Source organism: Leptosomus discolor, chromosome 13, assembly GCF_034619465.1.
Source record: "Leptosomus discolor isolate bLepDis1 chromosome 13, bLepDis1.hap2, whole genome shotgun sequence".
Classification (NCBI taxonomy): domain Eukaryota; kingdom Metazoa; phylum Chordata; class Aves; order Leptosomiformes; family Leptosomidae; genus Leptosomus; species Leptosomus discolor.
The window spans coordinates 4,287,326-4,300,570 of record NC_141403.1 but is presented as its reverse complement, the minus strand read 5'-3'; the positions used below and the strand labels follow the sequence as shown (position 1 = coordinate 4,300,570).

Here is a 13,245-nt window from a genome sequence, read left to right as displayed (position 1 = left end):
TCTTTGCAGTTAGTGAGGAAAATTAAGCATATAGAGAATATTCAGCAACAATCAGTTAGGTGGCCACAAAGAGGGGGTTAAACGCTCCTACCAGCCCTTCTGTTCTAACACACTGCTCTGCTACGAGCACACAGCCGTGCACGCAAGTCGCCCACCTTACCGACCAGTGATCTTTGCTAAGTTGCAGAATTCAGTAGCTTTCTTTAAAAAGTAAAAGTAATCACTAAACCACAGCAACATTCACTACCTGTGCCTATTTCAAACCAGGAAAGAGACAAGGACAGACCTGGAAAGCAAGTATGCAAATTCCTGCTCCTGGGAGGGAATGACCTTCCTGGGTACCAGCTAGCTGGAGACAGCTTCCGAGAAAAAAAGGCCTAAGGGTCTTGGTGGAACAAGTTGGAAAAGACTCAGCAGTACGCCCTTGCAGTAGAAAAGGACAACCCTGCGCTGGGCTGGGGTGGCAGATCCAGGGCAGTAATTACGCCCCTGTTTTCAGGGCTCGCAAAAGTGAAGCAACTTCGTACTGGGGAGCCACAAACCAGCGACAGACATACTGGAACCCAGTCTACTACACCAAGATGGTTAAGGAGCTGGAGCACGTGATGCAGGGGAGACTGAGCGGGCTGGGTTTGTCCGGCCTGAAGAGAAGGCTTAGGGTGTGGGGGAACGTACCATTGCAGCCCACAGCTACCTAAGGGGAGGGTGTAGAGAAGATGGAGCCAGGATCTTCTCAGAGGCACACATTGACATTGCAAGAGGCGACAGGCAAGTTTCAACAGGGCAAATCCTGATTACATGTTAGGAAAAGTGTTTTCATCATGAGGGTGGTTGAACATTGGGTCCAGTGAAGCTGGGAAGTCTGAATGACTTTGAGACATTCAGAGCTCAACGAGTTCCTGAGCAACCTGATCTGTTCGTGATGGCTTTGAACAGGGGTTGGACAAGTTGACCTCTTTCAACCTGTATCATCCAATGATTCTGTGTAAAAGTACCACAACTGCTTCCTTGCCTTACCTAGGAAAGAGAGCCCTAGTTAGCGTATTGGACTGCCATCTCAGCCCTTTTAACAGTTCTGGCATGTCTTTCTCTACCTCAAGTTCCTGAATAGGAAAATGAGATTAACTCAAGGATCCAAAGGTAGGTTCCAGTATCTGTGGCAATGATAAAAACAGCTAAAGTCTTGATTTTTATTTCAGTCCTTAAGACTCTAAATATATAATACATAAATATAATACCTAATACCCAATATATAAATCTAAAAAAAAAAGTTTTGTTCTTTACAACACTGGTGAAGCAGACAGAGTTCTTGGACTCCTCTCTTGTGTGAACAGAATGGATTACTTGCAGCCAATTACAGATGTACAAACCTATGAAGGCTGTAAGGCTATAGTTTGTGGAAATGCCCTGTGAACCTCTGATTAGATACACTGAAGGGTGTAGCATCACCACATGTGCTCTGAGTCATAAACCAAAAGCCAAAAAAGTTTGTTTTCCTCTCTCATTTTCACCTAATCAACCCCAACCATCCAGTTTTCCTAGGTGGCACCTAAGAGTCACTGTTCCATAGATCCACAGTGTGATAAGCATCCCTGAGTGCCAATCTCTGCTGGAAGGACTATGTTAATCTTTCATATTACTTAGTCAGTGGACAAAAATAGCCAGGTAGTCCCAATGACATAATCACAGCCAAGTGGTCGTCATGAAACTCTCTGGAGGAGTGTATTTTAAGCCTTCTCCAAGCTGCTGAGGGGCAGATTCCCTTTAGTATCTCGTGTTTTGATTCAACCACCTTCATCGACAAGGTGGAGGAATGGCACACCACCACTTCACACTCTCCTGTGCGTATTTTGACTGAGAGCCGTCAGCGACTGCCGTTTGGCACAGGTAACACGATCTGAGAATGTTGATGGGATTGGATCCCTTGGGGGAGTAGGCAGAGAAACGCTATTTGGTTATTTATTCATGTTTCAGAACAGTGAGTGCTGATTTGCTTACCCTACCCATGTGGCAGTAGCTCTGACCACCAAGAGAAGCAGAACTTCACTGTCAAATATAATAGCTACCTATACTCTCAGTAAGGATCAGAAGCCTGCACTTGTAAAAAGTCTGTCAGAAACTGGGGGCAACCTTGCATGTCGCCCGCAAGATGGGAAAGCTAAAATGCATCAAGGCCTGAAGACACTTGCTTTGTGGTAATGACCCCACAGAAGTAATTAGAGCAAAAATTGCAAACCCTGTGTATTTGAGAGAGGGAGAACAGAGCCAACTGAGCTTTTTGGATCTTGAGTGTTTAAAGAGCTGGAAACTAGAAATGGGTCTCTATATTAAGGGAAACAAAGAGTGTCATTGAGGGGTTCTTCAGAGCAGGACTGTATTTGAAAGCTGCAGAAATACCTTTTAGTCCTTCAGTTACAATAACATTGCCTCCTGATCACAGCTTGTGAACTTCAAGTTGAAGGAAAACATTCCAGTCTGTGAGATAAGAGTGACAGCTTGTTATCTCATTTGGGTACTCCATGATACTACACAATTAAAGCAAGTCATATGGGAGGGGGTTCAAAAGGTTGGCTGTCAAACTTCAACCCCTCAAGTTAACATTGCTTTGTTCTGAAAGGACAGATTGTATTTGAAGTCTAACAAATCAGAGGTTTTCTGGGCTGTGTTTTTGAGCTGCAATATTTCCTCCAAATGGCTACAGTGCAAAGCTCACAGGAATTATTGTTTCTTTACACTGTTCTGCGGACAAGAGCCACAGAACACAGTGGACCAGTGCACTAACTTGAAGGCACACACATCACTTCTGCTTATTAGAAAAAAGCTAATTGGGAAGTTTCCAAGCTATTCTACAGTATCAGATTGAATTTACACTTCCACAACATTCTGCTCTGGAAAGTTTTTCCTTCAGCCCACTGCCTGTAAGTACTGATTTGGAGGAGCACTAAACTAATTTCAGTAGTATACACAATTTAAGTGTTGATACTTCTCTCACTGCCTCTCCCAGACACTTATGTTTTCTGTTTGCTGTCCAAACTAAGCAAGAAAAATCACCACTTCACTGGAGAAAGAGACATTTTAGATTGATTTGCCATTTACATGCACACTATTTCCCTTACAGTTGACTAAACTTTACACTGGCCGTTTTTTCACATCTAGAAGACAAAGCCTGTTAGCCTAGGCTGGGAAGCAAAACTAGCAGTTTTGGTGGGGTTTTTGTTGCTGTTGTCGTTTTTGTTTCCCTCTTCTATAAACCTGCCATTACAGCAAATCCTGTGCAGTAGAACCAGTCTTACTGTTTCTTCTCAGGCACATGCAATCTGCCCTGGAGAACCTAGCCCCTGTTAACATTGCTAGATAAACTTTCTTCAAACTGTGGCACTTTCTGTAGTGGCAGCCTCCTAGTAGCTGTTTTTCTTTAGAGTGACCGAGTGTCCTTCAGCTGAGCCTGAAAGAGTGCTTGGCACAACTCCTGTCTTGCATAGACTCACTCTCCTTGCATCCAGGGCTCCCAAGATGGCAACTATCAGATATCTTCATGCATGACTGCTTTAATAAACAGTGCTAGATATAAAATACACATGCAAAAGGTGAACGTGCATTTTGGGGCTCTAAATAAAGCTTCTGCAAATGAAACCCTTATTTCCTAAGCATCCACTTATTTAACAAAGCCCTTCTCTTTTCAGTAAGATTAGTCAGCTATTGGAAGGCCCTGTAACAAGATATTCCTGGACCCAACATGCCCAAGGTGAATCAAGGTAGTAACTTGTGGAACAAATGAGCAGCCAGAGAGCGTCCGCAGCTGAAGCGCCCAGCATCAGCTGAAAGCAGGTCTCTTTCTCACAATCCAGTGAGCAGTTTATGTATGCTCGTGGTATAAGTCCAATTTTTCTCCCTTTTTGGTAGTCAGCTCGCTTGTTAACTCACGTAGCAAAAATGCAAGATTCAACCTACGCTTTCCCATAAGATTGATTTCCCTGCAGGGCCTGTCTCAGACTCTGCTGCGCTCTACTGCGACTCTTACGCCCTTCCATTCCTGGTCAAAACACGCCACACCTTCCACATGAGTCAACAGAGCAGAGCAGCATCTCCTGCAGCAAGCTGGGAAGCAGCTGAGAGGAGAGCCCTGCTATGCTTCTGCAAACACAGTCCTTCACTTCAGCACTGGGGAGGATGCTCAGAGAATTGCAGTCTTGGTCGAAAACATTATCAGGAGATTGCGACAAGCTGCACTTAAGCTTGAGTTAACCAGATCAGGCAAGGTCACTTCTGCTGAAATATTCACAGGGACAAAGTCTAATTCACCCAGATATTTAGTTAGCATACGCAAGACAGCTGGAAGTCTTTGCAATGCTCTCAGATGACACTGTTTGGCACCTTATCAAGCTAAATGCCTTTTGCCTGTTGAGAACACGAGCACATCATTTTACTTCAGTGTTACTCTGCTCTCCCTCAGCGTAACGCGTCTGTTTTGAGAAACTGCTGTATCCCAGAGAAGACTGTCGGGGTTCAGCTTTCCTACTCCTTTTTGATGACAAATTGATATTCCAGTTGAATTTCCAGATTATGAAAATTATCAAGACAATATATTTTGACATACAAGATATGTAAAGAATTAACAGAACTGAAGCTGTCTCAGCTTTACCCAAGTGACACGATGTTACACTGGGAAGTGCGCTATTTTTAATCCCAGAAATACTCCTGCTTTCCTTAGTCAGTCCTTACAACCTTTTCTTGTTTGAGGTGCTGTGTACTTTCCCCCAGTATTCCACGCAGGAAAACAAGTCGTGCAAGCCAGTGTAACAGTTTTCCGACACTAAGAGCTCAATAAATTCAGGAACACAAGTTGCTGCCGCGTTTACAGCTTCTTTTATAGTTAATTTGGAATAAAGCCACACATTTTGGCAGTCTACATCCCAGAAGAGGTGGGCCTGTCTCTGCTTGATACCAATGGAAAGGCATCTGGTAGCATGGCAAGAGAATCCGACTCAAAGAGAGTTTTTTATGTTTACACACGCATGGAAAGCTATTTATTTGACTGTTGTGGGGCTCGGCTGTGGGTGCACACCATGGGGCGAGCTGGGAAGAGAAATCTCACCTACCAGATCTCTCTCCTGTTGGTAAGTGCTTTTTCTTCTAACGTGTTATCTTTTATGTTCTAATAAAATCAGCTTTGTGGCCCGGAAGCCTTTACCACCTCACTTATGCTCATGTAGTAGAAAGGCGTGGGTGGTTCCCCCCTAAAGCTCAGGCCAGCTCCAGGACCCGCTGCAGCACTCTGCAGGCACACAGGCTGATGCCCAGTTCCCACCGATTACTTCTGAGCCAGCTTGCCAGCACCTTCCAGGACAGCGTGTACACTGAGGGCTACAAGAAAGGGGAAATACCATTCAGTTTTACCTCAGGCATCACTTTGAACAAATCTTTTCCTGCAATTTCAAGTTGTAGAAGCGAGTTATGCAAACAGGTCATCGTGAAAAAAAAAACAAACCCACAGATAAATACCATACTGCACAGCAGGACATATGCAGGAAATAACTCAGAGGCCCTGTACCCTGTAGCACCAATCCTAGTGGATTTAAATGGATGCATTTAGGCTGCTGCGTGACATACACATTGTATTTACCAGTGTACCACCGAATTCAATAAAAGCTGGAATCAGATCTTCACGGTCAAAGGGCGGGAGGCAGCACCTCAAACTCCTTGGGGCAGCATGCAGTGAATGCTGTAACCAAGCAGCATCAGCTCCTCAGTGCCACATTGTTTTAATGGACAGAACTGTACCAGTAGCTAAGCGTTCCTTTCAAAGGAAGACAAGAGATATCACTGCCCTCGGTCAGACAAACGTTTCTTGTTGGCCCATTCCACAGCTACATAATAAGTTCCCTGTCATCTGACAAGCCCATCGTAGGATTTCTCTGTCTGGTTTTCTAACATGCTCACATGTTGCCTGTAGTCCCCGCATCCCAGTGAAGGATTATTGCTGCAGCAGAGATGATACATCATCCTAAAGTCGCAGGCAGGATGCTAATCACATCCTTTACCTGATGCGGCCTTCAGGCATCTTGCAAACACCTCAAAAATATTGTCTCAGGCCAAGTGACATCCGACTGGCAGGTTTTTCTTTCTCAGTTTGTTACTTAGATCTCAGTTATCTAAGAAGAGTTCTCATGTATACAGCATCCTTTGCAACTCCCCTTCCAGCTCGCACAGAGGAGCTGAAGCCTGAACTTCAGGCTTCTTCCTTGTGATGGAAATTGTTGCATGACTGTCAGGTGGACAAAAACTGAAAAAACTTAAGTCTACAAGACTTACTGTTTAAACTCAGCAACTTTGTTTGACTTGAACGGAACTAGGGCAGCAAAAGCCAGCTCTTTCCTTTGACAGCGCTGCCCTGAGAAAAAAATATTATTTAAGGAAAACCAGTCATGTTAAAGAAACCACAGTGATTTCAGGATCTGTAAAACCCTTCGGATTTCAGGATTCCACAGTCTAAATGAATGACAGCTGAACAGGAGAATCTCTAGTGGCGTGCTGATTCATGAAGCAGTACGGGACCCAGCTAAGCGGGGTCAGCTCGGGTCTTCTCAGCGGTGCAAGTAAAACTGACTTTGGCTGACCCAGGAATGCAGAGAAAAATGATTTCTGTCCTCATCCAGGAGTCAGAAAACTCAGCTTCTGGGTGGTAGATGGAAGGGGATTGGAAGAGCTGATGGGAAACAAGGAGAGGCACTGAAGACTTGTGCAGGGCCAGCAATGTCTAAAGGCTGGGCCAAGTCTCAGAAGCTGCCCTTGTGATGGGATGTCTCCTTCCAGTCTGCCCTTCCCATGCTCCTGGGAACCTACCTCCTCCCCTTGGACCCTTCTCAAGCCACCCATGCCAGCCCCTTCTCCGCAACCACCCCTGCACCCACCCCAGCTGAACCTGCAAGCCCCTCCACATCCCTCCCCTGGCTCAGCTCTGAACTCACTTAAGCTGCCATGCAGGAATTAAGGAGGGAGAACCCAGAGCAAGACTTAATTTTAGCATCCACCCAAATATGCTGAAGTTTTGTGCTTGAATCTTCTGATGGCAAAAGTATTGAAATGTGAAGGGAATAACAGAATACCACAGCAGAGTAATCCACCTGTCAGCGTCTTCCCACACCACCTCAAAGAAGTAAGTTACTAAGAGATTGTCCTTGGCCCTCTGTCTCTTAATTACTCATCTCACCACCAAGAAGTCATCTTTGTGGACTTTCTGCACTTAGTACATACATGGCTCCAAAAATCAAATCAGAAGAGGAAGATGGCACCCTCAGGCTTGTAGTTTGGCTACTCAAAAGTAGCCTTTTGAAGATCTGTCTAAATTTAGCAAATATAATAAGTAATCAGCCATAGGACAGTTGGTGTCCTTCGACTCATTTGTGTGGAATAGCAGGTTAGCATCAGAATTACACAGGGTAAGTATTTTATTCCATAAATACTGTTTTTCAAGTCACAAAACGACAGAAGTCACTTTAATACCTGCTTAGAGGGGTGACCAAATTTACAAACACATGTTGAACTATGCAGCGATGTCAAAAAGTAGTAACTCTACATTAACCACTTGAAAAAGCTCAAACTTTCTCCCTGATTCAGAAAATCCATCCAAAAGCATCCAAGAGCAGAGACATCTAAGATTCTCTGCCAGTACTGACAGTATTGTCCTCTTCCTTCATGTCTCCCATTTACTGTACCAATACAGGGTGTTTAACTTGAGCAACAGCAAATATTTTTTAACAGTCTGGTCTACACCAGGCACTTAAAATAAATGCAATCCACTTAAAAATATCTACAAACTATCTAACTGCAGCATGTCAACCTCCCGGAAGAATGGCAGCGGATAAAGCCAAGGGGACTCCCTTGAAGGGGACAGCTATGCTGTCAAACAAGACTCCTCTCACCACAACCCAGCACAGCCCCAATTTGTTACATATCAGTAAAAACACATGGTAAAAAGCAAAAATGACCACGCTGCTCAAGTTAAGCATCCTACAAGTTTTATATTGACAGCAAAAGCTCCAAAGCAAAGCCACAGCATTATCAAGGTGGAAAATGTGTCTTTTCAAACACAAGATGCATTTATTTTCTCATTTCTACTAATCACACAAAGTCCAAATGCTCTGACAGCCTCTCCAACTTATGTCACCATTCTGCCCAAGAGGCCACCAGTCAGCTTTCTGCCAGCTACATTAATTCACTGTTTTGCTTACAGCTTGAAAAGGAGAACCCATCAATACCACCAGTTTTGTGGAAACCATTACCTGGGTGGTTTTTGTAGCACATGGTAGTGACACTAGCATACTCTGGAGAACAACGAGTAGACTAGTGACCCTCAAATACTTCCCATGGTTTGGGTGAAAGGAGTAACAAAAACATTAGTGACTTCTACTCCTTCTAAACCGAAGGCCCACAAGACAAAACTTGTTACTCTTCCCCAATCTAGTTACGCACAAAGTAATTGGAGGAAAAAGTTGACTTTTAAGACATTTGTCTCTGGTTGCTCATTAAGTTTTCAAAGAAATCCAGACTTTCTTCCATTTTCCCAGAGGCCTGAAAGGAGCTCCTACAATGCATTTTCAAGGTTCATTCCCCTCTTTCCAATTCCTTACTATTCTGCCTTACCATGACACCAGCAACAAGCCCAGGGCTAGGTAAGCACTGTAATGAGATAGGTATTTTTTTTATGCTGACCAGCCCTCTTGACACATCCATGCTACACACCCTACACCGTTGTGACCACTTTTTGATACAATGCATTTGACTGCAGTTGATGATTATGAAAGACTTCACCCAGACATCTTGTAAACTGACACAGACCTCTCTACAGAGCTATTGCACCGACATGAACACCTATGCTCAACAGCAAACAAACCTTTACAGCACCGAATCTCGTCGAGGGACATCCACAGTAACTCACGAGACCTCTACTGAACAGAATAACTTCTAAGCGATTGTTTGCATGTACATGTAAGGGAACCCTGATACAGTATAAACCAAAAATTACTGCAGGATTCTTGGGTGTATCAAAAAGTGATGACTAAGTCACAGCAATTGTGCAATAAAGCACAGCATATCTTTTATTTATATGCTTGAGAAATTAATATTGGTGCGACTTACGACCAGCAGCACAATTACAGCCACCACATTAACCTTAGGGTTGTGGGCAGGCGCTGCAAATTAGCCCTCAAAGTCACCAGCCTAGAAAGCCTGACCGCCCTGTGACAAACAGCAATCTCTCCAAACTCTAATAACTTTGGGGATGGGTTTTTTTTAAGTTGGGTTTTTTTGGTTTTTTTTCCTCCATTTGAGTTAGTGTTATAGGAATACAAAGATACAGAGAGCAAAATTCCAATTATACATGGCAGAGAAAGTACAGACCTTTGAAATTACAGGAATACTCAGTTCTCTGGCACAGCAATATTATGTGTAAAGACAAACTAAAGTAGTAAAGGAGACTCCAGGACTTACCTTACCTTGCTGTTTCAAAGATTCATTTAGAGGCGCATTCCCACTATGGGAAACTTTATAAGGCCTTGGCATAGTAGGATTTTTTTTTTTTTTTAATTAAAAAAAAAAAAAAAAAGATAAAACCCTGTTAAATAAAAGTTCCAGTTGTCACAGACTGGTAGAAAGGAGCTTTGCCCTAGACAGCTTCCTTTTATAAACCTCACCAGAGGTGTGGCTAAATGACTAGCTCCACCCTTCACCCCACTTAGAAACCCAGAGAGCCTATTAAAAACTTCTTTGGAGCAAGACAGTAATTTTGTCAACTTGTCATCTGCTCCGTTTAAAAAAAAATGTAGATAACTAGTTGATAGTTTCACAAGCTAATGGGATGAACGTAACCAAATAAAATGCAAGTTGTCTCTAATATTTGCAGTTCCTGCAACATGGTCTACAAACATTTAGTGGGTGAGCTTGCCCAGTTGTTTGCTTTTTAAAAGCACCGCTGTTAACAACCTGAGGGAAGTCTAACAGCTTTTAGTGCTTACTTGTATCAGAGATGCGTTATACTGAAGACCAACACATCTATGGACATGCAGCAATTGCCGCTTGCATCACCTCTTGATGAGCCTCCACCACCAGTGAAGGCTCCTGTTTTCACCGCCTCCATCACGAAGATGATGCGAGCTCAAAGGCCTTTGCACGCCTCATTAAATCACACACGTGTCCTCACTGTGGAGGCACCACCACCACTAAAAACTCGAATCTGTTCTTTTGCCCTCTAACTACTCTCCACCTTAAAAAAAAGGGGCAAACTTTCTTTTTTTCCTCAAGGCCTGATTCAAGAAGATGGGGAGACGGACTAGGATGTTGCCACTAGGGCAATAAAGCCTCCAGAGTTATATATTGCCTTGGCGTGTAATACACACACACCTGGATGTCTGCACACTTCTTTCTTACTGAAGCTTTTGTACTATCCCAGCTGATATTTTTTGTATTTAAGAATACAAGTAGAAGGAACTATAAGTACAGTGCTTAAATATTTTTCTCACTGAATAGTTGAGGTTACCCTGGCACTCCTGCAGGAGCCTGGGTGTGAAATCAGAGTTCTCGAGGTGTTTGGCAGGAGCTCAACTATGCTTCTATCATCTGGGTTGGCTTTCAAGGGAGCGATTAGGAAATTATGTTCTTGTTAACAAGATCTGTGCAAGTATTGGCTATTATGCCCAACATTTCCTGTATTTAAGCTGAAGTGATTGTTCCATCTTGATATGAAGAGTTGAGGTATTTTCTTGAGAATTAGTGATTTGGGCCAAATCTAAAGTATTACAAGAAGAATATTCATCCCTTTGCACAGTACCAGGCCACTTCTGTCTGAAAATGGTAACTGGTCTTTAGACTATATGCAGAACTTTCACCATAAAATTAGGACATAAGCTTAATATGGGCTGTGCCCCTCTTCCCCCACCTCCTAGCGTGCCAGACGGAGGGAAAAAACTGCCTTCATTGCAACAAGAAATTTTGCTTAATAAACTACAGCTTTCACTTCTCATTGCTTCTGTACCTCTGCAAGGCAAGATAAAGCATCTTTTACTTTAAAATCCATATTTAAAGGACAGATACCCATGTCCCTTTCTGTGGCTGGAAGTCTGTAACCTCATGCTCTACTGTACATCGATGCAAAAATTCTGCAGCGTTCTGCAAAGGCAATAAAACCATTTCACCCTTTAAAGAAAGCCCAGTGATTCTGGAAAAAAGACAGCGTCTTGGCGAGTTCACAAATTAAACACAGCATGCAAGAGGAAAGAAGGCAGTTCTATTTAAATGCAGAGCTGGGAGAAACAGAGACGAGCCCATTTTCTTTCCTACCCCTGCACGGTCCTCTAGCAGAGGTGGGCAGGCTTGGTCTCTATCTGCTTCAGCGATGACTGACTAAAGAGGTCAACTCTGACATCCCTGCTCGAGTTCTCACTTCTTTTGAATTGATGTTCCCCAAGCAGAGAGCAGGAAGCCACAGGTGTGGGTGAAAGGAGGAGGAATATCACAGGAGATGGGCAGGACAAGACACCAGGATATGTGCACTAGAGCGTTGCCCTCAGTGCAGCCAGCTCTGTACTGAGGGACTTCCTAGGCTGGGGCTTGAAACCGTGATCTGTTTAGAAATACAGGACTGGGAAGACACGGGAGATGATGCTTTAACTCTTAAAGGATCTGCTGGTTTCGCTGGTAGTAACTACACCCCAATACTAAAAGATGAAATGGTGAAACTGAGTATGGCGTCATCTGCAGCAGCTAGCAAATAAAATCAAGAGAGAAACGCTCAGTGCCTGGGACTTGCTCCTAATAAACCCTGCACATGGGAAAAAAATAAATAAAAAAAGTCTTACTTTCTGAATATCACCAATACCTCTTACAACTCTGAGGGCACACCTGCGCTGCCTGCCAGAACGCCTTTATCACTGTCCTAAAGGCAAACACGGCGTTACGCAGCTGTAAGAGATACGCTTTTTGCCATTACAACCAGAGCAAACTGCCAAGGCTTAGTTGACCAGATCCTATTTTAGCAGCTGAAACGAGGAGAGGCGAGCAGACAGCTGCCCGCGAGGGGCTGGCAGGTTAGTCCTCACCGAGGGGGCACTTCAGCCGGTACCCTCTGTCGATGGCGCCCGGCTTTTGCCAGCTGCCACCCTGCAAAGAATGACACAGACTCACGGAATGGTGGGGGGGGTTTGGAAGGCACCTCTGGAGATGATGCTCTAGGTCCACCTAGAGCAGGTCGCCCAGCATCGCTTCCAAGCTGGTTTTGAGTCTCCCCAGGGAAGGAGACTCCACAGCCTCCCTGGGCAGCCTGTGCCAGCGCAAGCCCTAAAAGCCACCTTTGCTTTCGCGAGCAAGGCCGGTCGCAAGAGCCCCCCCTAAACCCGCTCACCCTTAGCACGGCAGCGCTGCCATAAGCGCGGAACGAATCTGCCTGCTGACGCGCCAGGTTGAGGGGAAAACTCCGAGTTTTAGTCCCGTTTTGTCCCTTCACAGCCGCCCGGCTGCAAACCCGAGGGGGTCAACCAACAACCAAGGGCTGTGCCCGGGGAGAGCGGGGCTGCCGGGGCAGCGCCGGGGCGCCGCGGCCTCCTCCAGCGGGACCCCGCCTCAGCCAGGCACGGAGCGCGGCGCGCGGCGAGTCTCTGTGGCGCAACCGGTTAGCGCGTTCGGCTGTTAACCGAAAGGTTGGTGGTTCGAGCCCACCCAGGGACGGCTGCTCTTTCCTTACGCCCGGCAAATGGGGGTGGAAGCAGGTGACAGTGGGGCGCTTCCCAACCTTGTCCCTGCTCCTGAGGGTGCTCCTCAGCCCCCTCAAAAGTCAAAAACCAGACAAACCTTATGATAAATTTTGTGGGGAAGTTGGGGTACAGAGAAAAAGGAAGAAACACAACACGAAGAATGTGAAAAATGTCCGAAAAAGGGGCGCTCCAGAGGAGCGGTGAACGGGCACGGGGTTCTTAACAATTGCAAAGTAGCGGAGGGCCCAGAACTTTTTTTGTTTTCTTAACACAGGGTTGTTTTTTTTTGTCATCATCTGGAATTATTTAACCTGCACTTCAAAGGTGCTCCAGGAGACTGCCAACCCAGAGCTGCTGTTCAAAACTGCAGCAAACGCAGTTTTCCTCTGACATTCCCCAGACTGTTTTCAGCTGCACCTTGCAACAACCCTCGCTTCCCCTACAGAAACGTATATTCCCAGGAAATCTCCCATGGCTTGCTAATGAGGCAGAAAGACCTTCA

The 13,245-nt window shown here is 45.0% G+C and overlaps 1 protein-coding gene and 1 non-coding gene across 2 annotated transcripts in view; one reads left to right on the top strand and one right to left on the bottom strand.

Moving 5' to 3' along the window:
- MAPRE2 (microtubule associated protein RP/EB family member 2) overlaps window positions 1-9,516 on the bottom strand; it is an 88,860-nt gene extending 79,344 nt beyond the window's left edge. Inside the window, exon 1 of the mRNA XM_086472762.1 lies at window positions 9,490-9,516. The gene's annotated coding sequence lies outside the window, so the exon portion shown is untranslated. The remainder of the gene's footprint in view (window positions 1-9,489) is intronic.
- Window positions 9,517-12,643: 3,127 nt separating this feature from the next.
- On the top strand, window positions 12,644-12,717 carry TRNAN-GUU (transfer RNA asparagine (anticodon GUU)). Its single transcript has one exon. It is a non-coding gene; the product is annotated as a tRNA-Asn (tRNA).
- The last annotated feature ends 528 nt before the right edge of the window (window positions 12,718-13,245 follow it).